Below are 15,253 nucleotides of genomic sequence, written 5' to 3'. Positions count from 1 at the left end.
CAGGTCATTCAGAGAGAAATATTAAATCCGGTAAGTTGGAAACCTTTGCAAAGCTGTGCATGGGGATAACAAGGGATCATTCCACTGCAAAGAATTACTTAATTTCCTGAAGCATTCAATTACCATTTATAGCACGATTGATGACACTCAAGAAAACAAGTACATTTAATTTCACACGGCAGTGAATCCCCCAGCTTCACTACACAGTATTTAAAACACAGTGCTTTGTCTGACATGATGTTCCACCCACCCATCTCGGTGACACATTCAGTGTTGCTGTCAGTGTGTCGGTGAGGTGGGAGCCGCTACCTCGATCAAATTACCCAGCCTGGGATGTTGCCATGTGCAATGGCCAAGCCCTGCGTCTCCAAAAGCAGCAAGGAGCCCTGCTGCAGGCAGCGATGGAGTAACACGCTGACGAGGAATAAAACTCTTCCAGTACCTGATTGTTTTGCAGCCAACACACATGGGTTTGAATTCCAAGCAGCAAACCAAACTTAAAATCTTCATGTTATTTTAATTCCAGGTATGTTAATTATTTAAAATAAATGTCCGTTCTACAAGCAGCACTCGATCTCTACAATATCTCGTGGCAAATCTCAATAGAAGGAAAACTGATGTCTAATAAATCCTACACATCAAGAACTTTAGCTTTGGCAAAGCCAGAGATGTTAAAGTGGAGATATACTGGAGCTAATTCTCAGCACTTCAGTGAAATGAGGAGATAGAATAATTGCTATTATCTCACAAGTACATCTGTAACAAATAGGCTGAGTGTATGTCCTATAAATCTTAATAAGAAGATTTGTCTTTAATGAAATGCCTGCTGCAGAAGGGGCATGCATGCACCTTAGGCCGCTCCAGGTCTGAGATGAAGTGTCCCCTGCTTAAATCCAACACCTTAAGCTTCTTTATTAATGTCTCAAAACAGCATGATTGATGAGAGTCCTTCCACAGCAGGTATTGGAAACCATTGAGAACAGCGGCTGCTTCATTTCAAAGAATTAATCTTCCTGAAATTTATCATGTTATGTGTCAGAGCTGAAGATGTTTCTGCTGCTCAAAGGTTACATAGTTCACCCTCCATTCCCTCTTAAAAACAGTTCCACCTTTTAAACAGGATTTTTTACAAGAAAGAGTGATATGCAATAAATAAGACAAAAGCATTTCTTGTTGTCATATAATTCAGGACTTGTGGTGAAATCTTCGAGTATTTTACAAGATTATATGAGTATTATAACTTAAGAAACAAAAAGTAGGTTCCAAATAGCAAAGCAACCCTTTAACACCATCTAAGATAATTTTCTTTTCAAGGCATCCGGGGAGCGACAGGATTGAGGCAATCTTGTCCTTTCTATATGCAGTAAAAAAAAAAAAAAGAAATCACAATGTGACCTCAAGGCATGCACCTCTTATGTTAACCTCAGTATCTGCTTTATTTTCAGAAAGGCTGACTCTGCAGAAACCTTCGTTGAAACATTCCCAGAGGGTATTGCAGATTACACTGGGACAGCTGAAACGTCCTGCTGCCAAGACAAGCAATTAAGAAAAACTAACAGAAAAGGGGGAGAAAAGCAGCATCGAGAAACTTCACGTCAAGGTTAAAAATAATGGATGGATTAAATGGAACCACACTTCAATTACTTCATTTAGAGAATTTATGGTACTTGATTTCACAGTGTAGAGTGATAGATGAAGAATTATTACACAGATAAACACAGCAGGTTTATTTTCCCATAATATTTGTTTCATTTTATGCATTAATCAAAAGCATGTGGACACTCAGCTGACACATGGAAATGTTTCCCAACATTTCTATTTAAAAGACCCACTTAATTGGCAGCAATTTTACTGTAAACCTCTTTCAACTAAGCGACAATTAAAAAGCCACTTGCTGCTTCGCTTACAACAGAAAGGCAACCCGTCGTATACGACTAGTCTGGAATTGTTTCCCCCTGCCCCATCACTGCCTTCTGGCCTCTTGTTAGGCAGTGGGATCTCATGTCCCCCCCTAAATGGGCACCTGTGTCCCGTAAGCGGTGCCTCCAAGCAGCGAGTGATCGACAGGGAATGCATTTATTCAACATGGCAGCACAGGGTAATAAAACAAAAGAGCCTGGATGCAGAAACTCATGCGACTCTACAGCAGACAGCGTGTGAGAGACTGGAAATAAGTCACTTTCTGAATTATATGCACTTTTCTTTGTCTATGAAATGCGAAATACCCTACCTACCTTCACTATCTCTCTGATAGAGGTGATAAGGGCTTTACTGATGTTGGGGTTGTAAATGCAAAGCACTGGCTGCAAATATTGTTCCAGTTCCCTGAAACTGCTTCAGTCTTAATCCTAGCTGACTTTTCCACGAACACACCCTTTTCTTTGGGCTCACTGGTTCTCTCCTTCCGACCACATCCTAACCTTGAAAACAGACTGAGGTCAGTTTAGTTTTAAATTGAAACTTCTAAAGTCAGTGTAGTATCTTAGCATGGATTCAGCTTTTAATTAACCAGTATCTTATCTCGCCCACCCTCAGATAATTTTCATCTTATTGCGTTTCTCCCACTCCATCTCTGCAAGGCAGAGAGATAGCAATGCACCAGCTAAACGATGGCATCAGCATTTGTCCCTCACACCAATAGGACAAATGACGTCGTATTTTCACAGTCTGACCTTCCTAAACTACTTACTGTTCTCAAATACATAGAACAGCAGTTTCTTCTCCCAGAAGGGGTGGGGGGAAAGAAACCTATCGATGCCAAACCATGCATTAATGTAAAATACTCTGCTTTATAAATAGAGGAAGACACAGATATAAATTAATTCTGAATAATATATCATAAATCATGGATTTTTTTTTTTTCCCCACTGAATTTTATTTCTTCTGCGCTGCAGTTGAATCCTTGCTAGAACTCATTACATTGCTGCCTGCAACTCTAGGCAGCCCACTCCAGCTGTTCATTTAATTAATAATATTCTTAACGGGATTTAGAAACAACGCATTTTAATTAGAGGTCAATTACAAACAACCAAGTATTGACTCTGAAAAATACACAAAAATATTTTAAAGTTCATGAGTCAGCTGTACTATATACTCCAGAAAGCTTATGAACAGACAGTGAGGTCTACGGGACAAAAAAAATCAACATTTACCTTCTAAATACTCTTCTCTGCGTAGGGACTGAACATCATTACCCCTCTGTGCAGGGCCTGGGGTCCTACCGAATGAGAGTGCTCTACAGCAACTCCACAGTCTAATCTCACTTGCTGTAAAAGGCACGATTCCAAAATTAGTCTCTGCGTGTTCATTAAATCTTTACACATTGAGTGTCTACCTAAATATTTCCTCCTAGATTAGGCTTCTTTCCTGTTTCGTCTTTTATGCGCACATCATATTTACATCAATATTTACTATACTGAAAATAAACGCTCATGAGGATTATGTTAAAAGCTACAATACGGAAGACATTGAAAGGCATGGAAAGATATGTGGGAGAAAATATAAACATGGAATGCTCATTATGACAATAGTTTGGATTGTATAAGAAGTCATATTGTTTAAAAATTTAAAGATTGAAATTTATTTTTAAGATTTTGGTTTTAATTTTCAATGTGGATCTGCATATATTGTGAAAGTATTCTTTTATGTGTGTGTATACACATACACTACTCTCATTTAATTAGATATATAATGTTATAAAGATACTATCACCTATTTTCCCAGTAAACTGGGAAATCAATCAGGCTGAAGTAGGTGACTCCATTGCACCTCTGGCTCTGTCCTTTACCAGCTCCATGTGGCACCAGCTCTAGCTACCCTTGGCTTGCCTTTGTGTCCCCAAAGGGGATGGTCATCTTTACCTTCTCTTTACAGTTCCTGGACACGCTGGGATGAGAAATGCTATGAACAGTTTATCTTCTGTCGTTTCAGTGCAAAATTAACTTTACTTACCAAATAAACCTTAAATAGGAGCATATTCTCCGTTATTAACAAAACAACGAGAAATACAAACGGGGGTCAAGCACTAGCGCTGGACACTGTCACATCTTCCCTGCATGCACATGAGATGCGGAGCCAAGGAGTCCTCAGGTGCCAAGTTTCTGTCTCTCTGACCAGGATAAAGCAAACCAGACAGAAAAGGCTCTGTCTTCTGTCTCCTTCACCATTTATACTGGCATCACGCCTAGAGGCGGCCTGGCAAGGGACTGCTGCACAAAGCAATTCTACGGACTCACCGAAAATAACAGTCGCTGCCATACAGGAGTCACAAGCTGATGAGAGAGCCGGGGACTGACCTTTATTCTCTGCACTCAAGGGGCAAAAAGCTCAGATGAACTCCAATTAGCACAAAACAATACCTGCGCTGCACGACAGAGCAATGAGGTTGTGCAGACTTGCAAAGACGTGGTGATAGCACACACTGAACTTAGCGGAGCAGCTTTGGCAGCCAGCACACACGCTCGAGACTGAGACGCTCAGGTATCGAGATCCCAATTGTCTGTCTCCTGCAGTCGCTTCTGGCCTTGCAGCTGCCCTTTTGACCTTTTATTTTTTTAAATGGATGTTTGCCATCAGACACATTAATGGTTTATGCTGGGGTCAAACCACTACTGTCCTTCCCTGTCAAGCTGGTTACGAGCTGTCTTGCTATCAGCTCGGGCAAATACATGGAAACAGCAGAGTGCTCAGTGTTAAATCAACATGTCATTGATCCTCTGGGTAGTTTTTATCATTTTCCTCTTGATACCTGACAAAATGGGCTGTCATAGATGTCAGTATCTTCAGCAAAAACACCTGCAATAAAGGACCAGGCCACCAAACGAGGGCTTGGGTTACTGGATTGAGCCCTGGATTTTCAATCCTCACATTTGCGTTACTAGGCACTTTGGCCCAGCACCAATACAGATAAGAGACAGACTCCCATTAAGGTCAATGAGAAGTGTCCTGTGAATTATGCGTGTCCAAAAATGCATAAGCAAGTTGTAGGAGGTACTTTCTGGTGCCTTTCCCCTGGGAGACGGTGATGCCCTTCACGCAGTGCCAACCACCTCATATTCACCTGTCCCAGCACCCGGCGCAATCCACATCTTCGCTCACCCAGTTATGACCAGCTCCTGTGCTCCAAGTCTTAGTTCAAAAGTAACTTAACCAAAATGCTTCAAGTTTCATTGGTTTTCTGTGAAACAGAGTTGCCTAAATTACATGTTAACATGAAACAGTGCTGGACAGACTGAGCAGAGTGAGAACTTTTGAGAGTAGGTTTTGGCAAGCAACTTGCAGGACCGGAGCTTTAAAAGGCAAAGCAGACTGGAATCCAGTAAGTCTAATTTCGCCTTACCAGTTTTCTGCTAAGGGTGGTATAGGTGGGGAAGAATAAGGTGTACAAATTTCCTTCACAAAACATGATCACAAATTAGCCTTCTAAAGTTTTGTCTTTTGTAGAGACTGAGATGGTAATTTACTGCAATTGAGGATACTGGGAAACTTAAAAAAAAAAAAACTGTTTTGAACAGCCAGAACCACTTCCACCAATTCATTAGGGTTTGTCTGAACTGGGATCCAGATATAGAAATACTACCTGGATCTCTGGTTTCCTTTCAGGTCAATGAACTGAGTGAAAGAATTTAAATACCAGGTTCTGTTTTTACTGATTATTTGGTTTAACATTCAAATTTACTCTTACCGAGCTCTTTAGAAAAAGGAGGCAATTTGAGATTATATTCTATAAGCAATAAGTAAATCATATTTTATCTGTTTATTTTATTAAACTGCTTTAGATATATTAATGCTGTAAAACTTGATCATACTAGACACATTTGTAAAGTGAGGGAATGTCACCTGAAGGGCACCTGCAGTAAATTTGCTATATGGGCCACATCAAGAAACTTAGAAAATCTTTGCCATTTCCCAAATAAGGGTCTCCAAATCAGTAGGAGTCAAGAGTAATAAACTTCATTTATTGAGCTAGAACTATCTGAAATGATTAGATATCTCAGTCCATAAATGACAAGCCATCAAGGTCAAAGCCACGTACAACCCTACCGACAGCTATTTTCTCTCTCAGACACAGGAACTTCTATTCTTTAAGCCAAAATAACACGAGATACAACGCAGCGATGACTTGTCCTCCAAAGTTTCTTGTAGCTACCTACTCTATTTGCATGAAGTTAAGCGATCACGCTTTGCTACTACGACTGCAGAGATGTTCATACGTTGAACTGCGATTTTAGACTGGCAGGAAACTGAAACCAAATGTTGCAACACATTAGTAGGACAGCACACAGCTTTGTCCTACTTTTGGATACTCTTGACAAGCTCTTGAAGGTTGAAGAGATCTGTGTTAGACAGAAGGTCCAGCCTTATGTACAAGAAGAGATGAATAATAAGTATTGGCACCATGGCAAGAGAAAGTCTCAGTTGCAGGAACAAAACAGTTGCATATCGCAATGTTGTCAAATACATTAAGTTATTCCGTAAAAGTTCTCTCACTTGTAAGCAATCTGGCAATCTGTTAAAATTAACATGCAAAGTTGACCTAACACGTTCAGACTGTGAAGTCACATATACCTCCCCTCTTTAAATTTAATTCTTATAAACTGATTTCAGATTTTAAATAAATTCAATTAAACCTACTGACTAAATATCAGCCTCCGAGTCCCCGTCACACGAAGACAGGAGTATTTCACCAGGCAAGACAGGGGTTCAGCTAGTATTGGCTCTGCGTGAGTCTTCGTTACAGTACTATGCAGAAACAATCCATTTCTAACAAAGTTATAGTGGTTATCAGAAACCACTGTACTCTGGAGAAGCTACGTGCATCTAATAAGTCAGTTTTTTCAAAGCGAGCTCAGCTCTCCTGGTTTGGCACCGTATTGCGCTGCACAGACAATCGCCCCGTGTCAGCAGAGAAGCAGGAAAAGCAGTCACCCCTGCTGGGAAGGCTGAGCCTCAAAGATGAATCGAGCTATTGGGGTAAATAGATGCAACTCCGCTGAAGACAACGCCAGCAGGCCCACAAATATCAATGGTGGATTGTGTCGCTATGTTGGCTTCCCCCCCCGAGACCGAGCAGTTTCCCAAGTAAGGGCGAAAGTACATGAAAGACAGGCTTTCTTTGCAGAAACGAATAGCACATTTTGAAGACGTGGATGAATTCGACAACTTTCCATACCATTTTTCATTACAAAATTCTCTGCAGCAAAGAACATTTAAACCGAGTGCGTTACGAGACAGCTTGCTCTTTACTACAACCGATGTTGTCTAGATTGGAAGGTTACTCAGCTAGAACTGAGTTTAAGTCAGGGGTATGGCTTGCAATTTTTATGCACCGCTCTGCTTCTTTGAGAGAGAGTGCAGCAAAATATCAGGTATAGATATCAATTGATTAATGCTCTGCTTCTGCAGCTAATTTTAGCACATGGTAAATTGTGGCAAATACATCAGGGATATTTACAAAACAACACATTACAAACAAAGGCTTAATCTCTTTACAGAGTAAACAATACATGGTATGGTACGGGGAAACCAGTCTATCAAACACTGAAAGAGGCAGGTAGGTTAGAACACAGAAGTTGCTCAATAGCAATGCTGAAAATCAAATTATAGCCAGAAATGGAAGCAAATTATATTCCTGGCCGAAACTGCAGCATAAATGTACTTCAGCATTCAAATCCGCAATTCATTTTCTTTACTTTTTATTCTAGTATCTCCTTGGCCACCCCAAGAGCCATTTCCCATTCCCACCCGTGCCAGCAGGTGCCCTTCTCGTGACTTCAAGGCAGACCAGCCCACAGTTTTTATGTTATTAGAAAGCGCTATCTTGAGTTCAAACTCTTCTTTCCAATACTTCTTACTGATGCTTGGATTTCATTACAAATATTTACATCAAACAATAATCCTAAATTATATTTCGTATTTCCCAGCAGTTCTGGGGCAACTAACACTCACACAAGATCATTTTTTCCTCTACTCTTGTTGGATTTTCAATTTGCACATTTAATAACAGGACAACAATCCATTAGGGATGGAGTTAAAACGACTGCCATTAGTTATTTATTGATTTACTATACAGAGTACCAGGGTATGAGAAATAGACTTTTTGCTTTTCACTGGCCCATAAAATTGCAGTAATAATCTAAAACAACATTGCTTGAAGCTTTTATATGTTCCTCAGCTATTCTGAAGCAGAGAATCTTCCCCATCTCATTTTGTCAATGAGCAGTTTAAAAGACGCTGTATCCATTTGTTATCCACTTAACAGCTGCCAAGGCTAAGTAAGTATATACACGGATATACAGATATCCTAAAATGACCAGAGAAATCACTCCTGCTATCAAAGGCAATGCAGGGCACAACTGAAAAGATAACTAAGATGACCTGCTCCTGTTGAATTAGGTTGGTCATTACTTACCACTGAAGAGCTCTTCACTTTTTAACATTAATACACAGAAACCCCATCACTATATTGACTTTGATGCTGTTTCAAATCTGTGCCGCTGAAACTCAAAAGCTCCTTTACCATTTACTTTTATTATTTCAAGAACCTTTCTTAAACAACCGGCTCTGTTTCCTCACCTATCCTGTCAAAGAAAGTTTATTCATTGCTATTTTTTTATCTTTTTTGACCCAAGGGAGTTTTACAATCATGCCCTAGTGAAAACACCATTATTAAACATCCCTAGTACTTAACATGCATTTTATGGGGCATGAAAGTTGCATAAAGCATTACAAGCAAAATTAATGTTGAACATGTTGATAACTTGGCTATGAAGAACATCAAACACTTAATCATGCGATTAATAATTATACCAAGCACATCATAAGATAGCACAGCATTTATAATATCTCCCTAAACTAAATGCAGATCTCCCCTGTGCTCACTCCTTTTATCTTCCAAGACTTTAGGGAAAAATTCTTCCCCGTGCAGGGGGTTCATGCAATGCCTACGGGCCCCTTATTTTCAGTTTTTCATCTGCATTCACTGGGGTCCCCAGGCCATCTCAAGATATTTCTTTTTTTTTTTTAGTACCAGTTCCTCCCCAGCCCCATTCTGTTGAAGTCAGAGCTTTGCCAATTCAGTCAAACCAAGGAGCTGGGTGTTCAGGGAAGATGAAAACACTGAAAATTTGCTGCAGAGCATCTTAGTGCATACAACTAAGCCAGCTGCAGTCATGGCGTGCCATCTTATGGCCTTCCACATAGCTTATCCTGAAATAAGCCAGATAATTCAATAGGAGGTGAGGATACAAGATCTTGCGAGATCATGGCCGAGCAGAAGCGCTGCTCTGTTAGACTCCTCAGCGCTCCAGGTGCTCTGCACATGCAGGTTTTGTAGGCTACCTCAGCTGCAACAAGCGTCCCCGTAAAATAAAACATGAAAATCCCATGTGGATGTGTAGCAATGCCTCCTCCCCAAGGTTATAAACTGATTTTGTTAACCCTAACAACCCTGTGGTTTTACAAAATATCTAACACTGACTTGCATCACGAGTTACCTAGATGACCCTTGTGTCCTGAACGAGTCCTGATAGAAGGTCCAATGTGAAAATGCAAAATTAACTGGACCGACCAGCAGGTCACACACGCTCATGCAGTCACTGTAGAAAGAAAATGCTCATGCAGTGCATTACAGTGCTCCAAAGATAAAACTTGCTCAGGACACAAAGGAATTCAACAGATTCTGAGGAAGCCAATTAATTCAGTATCTCTGGACGTTTTCCAAGCTTATTAAAAAAAGTCAGGACTAAAACTCATTCAAAACAAACCCCAGCTGAAGTTTTAAGATGTTATCATCATTTACTTCCTTAATGAGACAATATTTGTCTGGAAAGAACACAAAGTTCCAGGCAGCCTGAATTTCTCTGCAAGCGGCTTTTAAATCAGTCACTGTAACAAGCGACTGAATGTCAGAGTTCAGCGAACCCTCCGGGCAGACTTACTGTACACCGTGGGCCAGGCCTGCAGTTGCAGAAATTGGCCCCTGTCCTCAAGTATGCTGATTTACCGTCCTGGAGATGGGGTTTCATGGGCTTGGCTCTGCGCTACATTGCGCTGGTATAATTCTGAGTCGTGCCTGCCGAGCCCAACTAATGTGAGAGCGGCTAGACCCGTCTTGACCAATAAAATTATGAAAAATCAGCCAGAAGGGAAAAAAAAAAAAAAAATCATAAACTCAGCTATTCTGTTAATAGCTAAGGAAGCTTAGCTATAGCACGGCGGTTCTTGCCAATCCATATTCAACAGAAATCATTTCCAACACTTCATCACAGATGGATCATTACATTATACGTTACATGCATCATGTATGGATTCCAGCAGGCATTCAGCCTTGCTGAACTACCTATATCCCTTCACATCACCTTTTTCCAAACTATCTTTTTTTCTTACGCACTAGGTTTCCCTTTGATCTTTGATTTTGACTAGATTCAAATTAATCCGCTAGGCTACAATCTAAAAGACACCATTAAGGCAAAGATAATTGTGTGCACAGACGGAGTTCAAGGATCAGGAGCCATGTAATCTTGGTACTCTAACTTTATAATGTTAAGGGCTGATAACCATTAAACTGAAAGTACTACACCAGACAACGCCAGATCTACACCCATTCATTTCACAGACTTTGGCTCAGACTTTTAAACAGAAAATATATTAAGTTTAGTGTTGAATAAGGCTCACATTGGTTTGCCTTCAACACGACAACCAAAGCAATTCAAGTGGCAGTGCTGTTTTAAGATGATTTGGTATTGCCCTTGAATCTACGACGCAGAGGCCAAGCTTTACATCAGCTATTTCAGTGGAACATGCTTCTGACAAACGCTGCAGTGATGAAACCAGGCTGTGATGTAACCACAAATTAACGTCACTTCCAAAACAATCTGCCAACCTGAGACATTGCTGTTGTGTGGCTAAAACTTTAGAGCTGAAGTAACAAGCCGTGGCCTCTCTCCCTGCATGCTGTGCTGCTCAGGACGTAAACCTTTTCCTTTCAACCCTCTTTCTGCTCAGTCCAGCAGCTGCCTGGGGCAGGCGCTGCGTTTGCACAGTGACAAGTGTAGCTGGAGTCTTACTGCATGGTATTTATTCTGGCCTAATTGTAAAAGCAGTAGCTCTACTAGAGTTCACAGAGCTATCTGCTAAGGGACTGAGTCCAGAGAGAAAAATTTTCTTCCAAATGGAATTATTTTCCGCTCTAAAAATGCAAATAAACCACATGCTCAAAGTCGTCCTGGTTGCAATAAAAAAATAAAAAAAAACCCAACCTCTTCTATTGAGTGACTGAAGCAATAGCAGCCCCAGCTGGATGCTGTCATTTAGCATAACTTCCCTCCTTCCACTGCAGAGCATCAGCGCAGCCTATCAGGAATACGTCGGGGATGGCCACATTACCTCATGGACTGCTACTCTGCACGCCTTCCGGATCCATACACCAGCCCTCAGGGGCCGGGGCACCTTATTGTCCTTCAGATGGTCTCTGAGCACATCCCAGCTGCCTCCTGTAGCATTGGGGGCGTTTGGAGGTTTTTTAATTGCATTCTGTCAGTGGCGGTGATCTCTGGGCCAAAGAAAGAACAGTCTTATGGATTTCAGGCTCATTTTTTAATGTAAACCTGTTCCTATTAAACAGTTCTTGAAATAAAAAGGTCAGTTCTAGGCTCTGTGGTTGTCTTCATTTGTAGCGAGCAGGACTGGAAATCAGCCCCACTGCAGCTCTGGGTATAAGCTGTTTTTTTTCTTCTCTCTGCTAGCTCACTCAGCTCTAGATTTAGTTATAATTCCAAGTACGAACTTAAGAGGGAGGCTGAGTACATAAAAAACCTCAAGATCCTGGGATGAGATGGTTGCTTAATTCCCATCGGTGTACCATGTGTGCTCAGAACACATCTGCAAACTAGGAGCGCTGCTTTCAAATGATTTTGAAATGTCAATCTTCAGTTCCTGCTGCACCTTGGCTTTGCCAAATACAAATCACAGGGGCAAAAAAGACTAAATTAATGTTCCATTATTGTCAGGGAAGCATCGACTGACCTGCCAGAGCTTGGAAAGCGCCGATACAAACAAGTCCTGGGCCTTGGAACACAGAAGCCCCTTAATAGAAGGAATAATTGCAGCTGCAGCACGCTAATTGGGAGAAAATTCCTCATTACTAGTTAATAAGCTAATGAGGTCCTTAATGTTGCATCTATCAGTATGGTATCTTCTTTGGGCATATTCAGCCCAATAGCCTTCACTACTGCAAAGTGCTTTGCATTTATAAGAGAAAGGTGCTTTAATTAATGACCTTTCTGAATATGAAATGGAAGAAGAATTAATAGTCAGACAGCAATAAAAGCAAATACAAACACTTCCCAGCATGACTCAGAGCTCCAGGTGAGTCCAGGCACTTTATTCTAATTGCATCTATTAAACAGGTGCTGCAAAATTAGATAATCCATATTCAGCATAGGTCAAATTCACCCAAAGCCTGGGAGCCCCATGACACTTATTTAAGTCACAGTGTGAAGCCTTAAAGGGGAAAACTCAAGATATGGATTGGTGCAAGGATCACCAGTTTTACCACCTTTTCATTGCTCCGCAGCAGAAAGGCTCGTTCACCTGTACGCAGAATTAGCAGCTTCATTTTCAAGCCTTGTGCGCTTGGCTCTACGCGGCTATTTGTGCTTCGCACATGCATGATTAGTCAGGACGCACAGAGGAACCATGTTGTTGTTGTTGTTGTTCTACAGTTGCTGCACAGCAACTGGCACGGCCTTGTCAGGCTGCTAACTCAGATTCCTCTCTCATCCTCATCCCCAAACTCTCTCTTTCCCTCTCCTGGTACCCTGATCCGAACCACCTACGTTCCCATTCAGAAGTAATACTTACGCTGATGCCCTAGCTTTTGTGCAAGATTTTCCGGACCAATTATTGCTATTAAATTATGTAGCTAATCCTTACATTTAAGTGTAGGAATCTACATTTTTTGCTGAAGGACTTAAAGTCATTAAAGACAGATTTCCTGTTTGATCTAGGCATCCAGAAGCTACATCAAGGTACCAGTTTTTGCCCTCCTGCATTTCCATTACTGACATGTAATGTGCGATGCACTGCAAGAAAAATATGCTAATGAAAGTCTTTTACAGACAATCACATTCATGGCTTTTATTCCCCCCACCCTGGATCCATAACCAGAAAAAGAGAGAAGAAAAGTATTAGCATAATTTGCTAGTTGATCTTTAGCTGCCATCTTTTTCATGTCACACTGGAATTTCCAGAAGAAAGAAAAAGCAAGAATAAAGTTAGTGTATTGCTTTATAAAAGCAGAGAAACTTAGAAATATTTGTCTTCTCATAGGACAGAAAGGTTATGGTTTTTAGAAGAATATTTAAAATTTTTTTTACTCTGTCCTTCCACAGAGCTTTCTATTCCAATATACTTCAGAAATTAGAATTATGTCCCAATTTGCTCTCTAAATGTCATTTTTACTGCATTCAAGCACTGGAAGGTGTTCAATTCAGGAAAATAATAAAAGAAAGTACTTATAGTCATCTCTAGCAGAAGACAAAGTCTGCAACCAAGTCCTCAAAGACAGACCGTTTTGCCCACGGGAAGGTAATGGGACTCTGCAGGGGAACAAAGGTTCCTCTGGACAGTAATCCAAGCACGTCACCATTCAAGTGACACAGAGGCACTGTCCAGTGATTAAGAAACAGCCATCCCATCTGGCTTTGATTTATTATTTATCCCACTATCAGCATAGCAGCATCTCTCTCTGCAGCTTAAATCTGGCTCTGCTATTCTGCATCTAGCAGCAGGAAAAGATGCCAGAATACCTCACTAGAGACTCAGTACTGCTGAAATAAAACAGATTATGCCATACTTGTTTCATTGACTGACAAGAAGTCACCCAGGTTTTCCTGTATGGTCCGTGCACGAGCATGCTTACGTTTATTGTGCCCAGATTCAGGCACGCCAGTGTTTAAGGTCACTAGAAACACAGACATCTCTTGCAGCTTATTGAAAGGACGCACACCAGGCAAGACACATTGGTGGTAGGATACAATCAAGACTTTCTGTACTGGAAAATAATAGTTTGTGATTAGAAGGGAAATGCTACCTAGATTGTACAAAAGCTCCCTGCGAAAAAGTGGATTTTCTTCTAATAGGGAGCGTGACTTGGACACTAGATGTGAATTGTATTTCCAGAACTGCCACTGATCTGCAGAATGACCCTGAGCACATCTTTTGACTTCTTTCTGCATCAGCTACCTTCCTTTCCCGGTCTCTGCCTGTCAGCTCTACTTAAGCTATAAGCCCTCAGGTATAATATCTCTGCCTTACTCCATTTTCAAATGGCCCACACTGAAAGTATAACACAAGTTCCCATTCTATAGGGACTATAGAAATCTTTAAGGTTTCCATCTCCCTTCAAAACAAGTTGCTAGAGAACATGGCTATCCCCAGCTCCTTTAACATCCTGAGGGATAAATTTTGTCCCAAGGTACAATGTGATAAATTAAGGTTAATTCCAGTGAATTACACCAATGTATAATTGGGCTTAGAACTGGGGAGCTCAAGCGTGGTTTTACCCTAAGATACATCAGGCATAATTCCACTGAGGCCAGCATAATTAGAGTATTGTAAAAATAGCGCAAGGATGTAAGAGGCAGCCCCGAGGTTGTGAAAAAGCACAGGAAATTGGAGAATTCAGAACTATATCTTAATATACAGATCTCGGGGGGGGTGTTAAAATATAGGCAGGGCCTGCTTGGCAGACAGGGGACAGAAGCAAGAAGTGGTATTTTGGTATAGATTTGCCAATTCAGGGCAAATTCATTTCTAGAAGTAGACAGCACAATTCTGTGAGGCTGGTGGAGTAGCTCTCATTAGACAGCAATGAAACGGAGCGCTGAATCTGGCCACCGGTTCTGTTGCTGAAAGCTCGTATTATCAGATAACACAGTTTCATCTTTCCTCTCTGCATCATCATCAGCTTTCAGCTTCCTTCCTCTTACATCTCTCTGCTGGGTTTCTGAGTTGCAGTCAATACTGCATTAGCAAATATACATTATTGGATTATATATATTCTCTACACACAAGGCATGGGAGGTTTTTCCGATGTAGAGAATGGCATTTTGACAAGACTGTCTGTAGAGGCATCTTAACATTTCTTAGAATTGCCATTTGAGAATAATTTTTTTTCCTAGTACAAAGAGGGGGAGGAAAGAAAAACAACTGCAGCACTGTTGATTGTGGGCATAATCTGCAGGCTGATGTC

The sequence above is a fragment of the Platalea leucorodia genome, assembly GCF_965183815.1.
Source record: "Platalea leucorodia genome assembly, chromosome: Z".
Classification (NCBI taxonomy): domain Eukaryota; kingdom Metazoa; phylum Chordata; class Aves; order Pelecaniformes; family Threskiornithidae; genus Platalea; species Platalea leucorodia.
The sequence above is the reverse complement of the archived record's forward strand: the minus strand, read 5'-3'. Positions refer to the sequence as shown.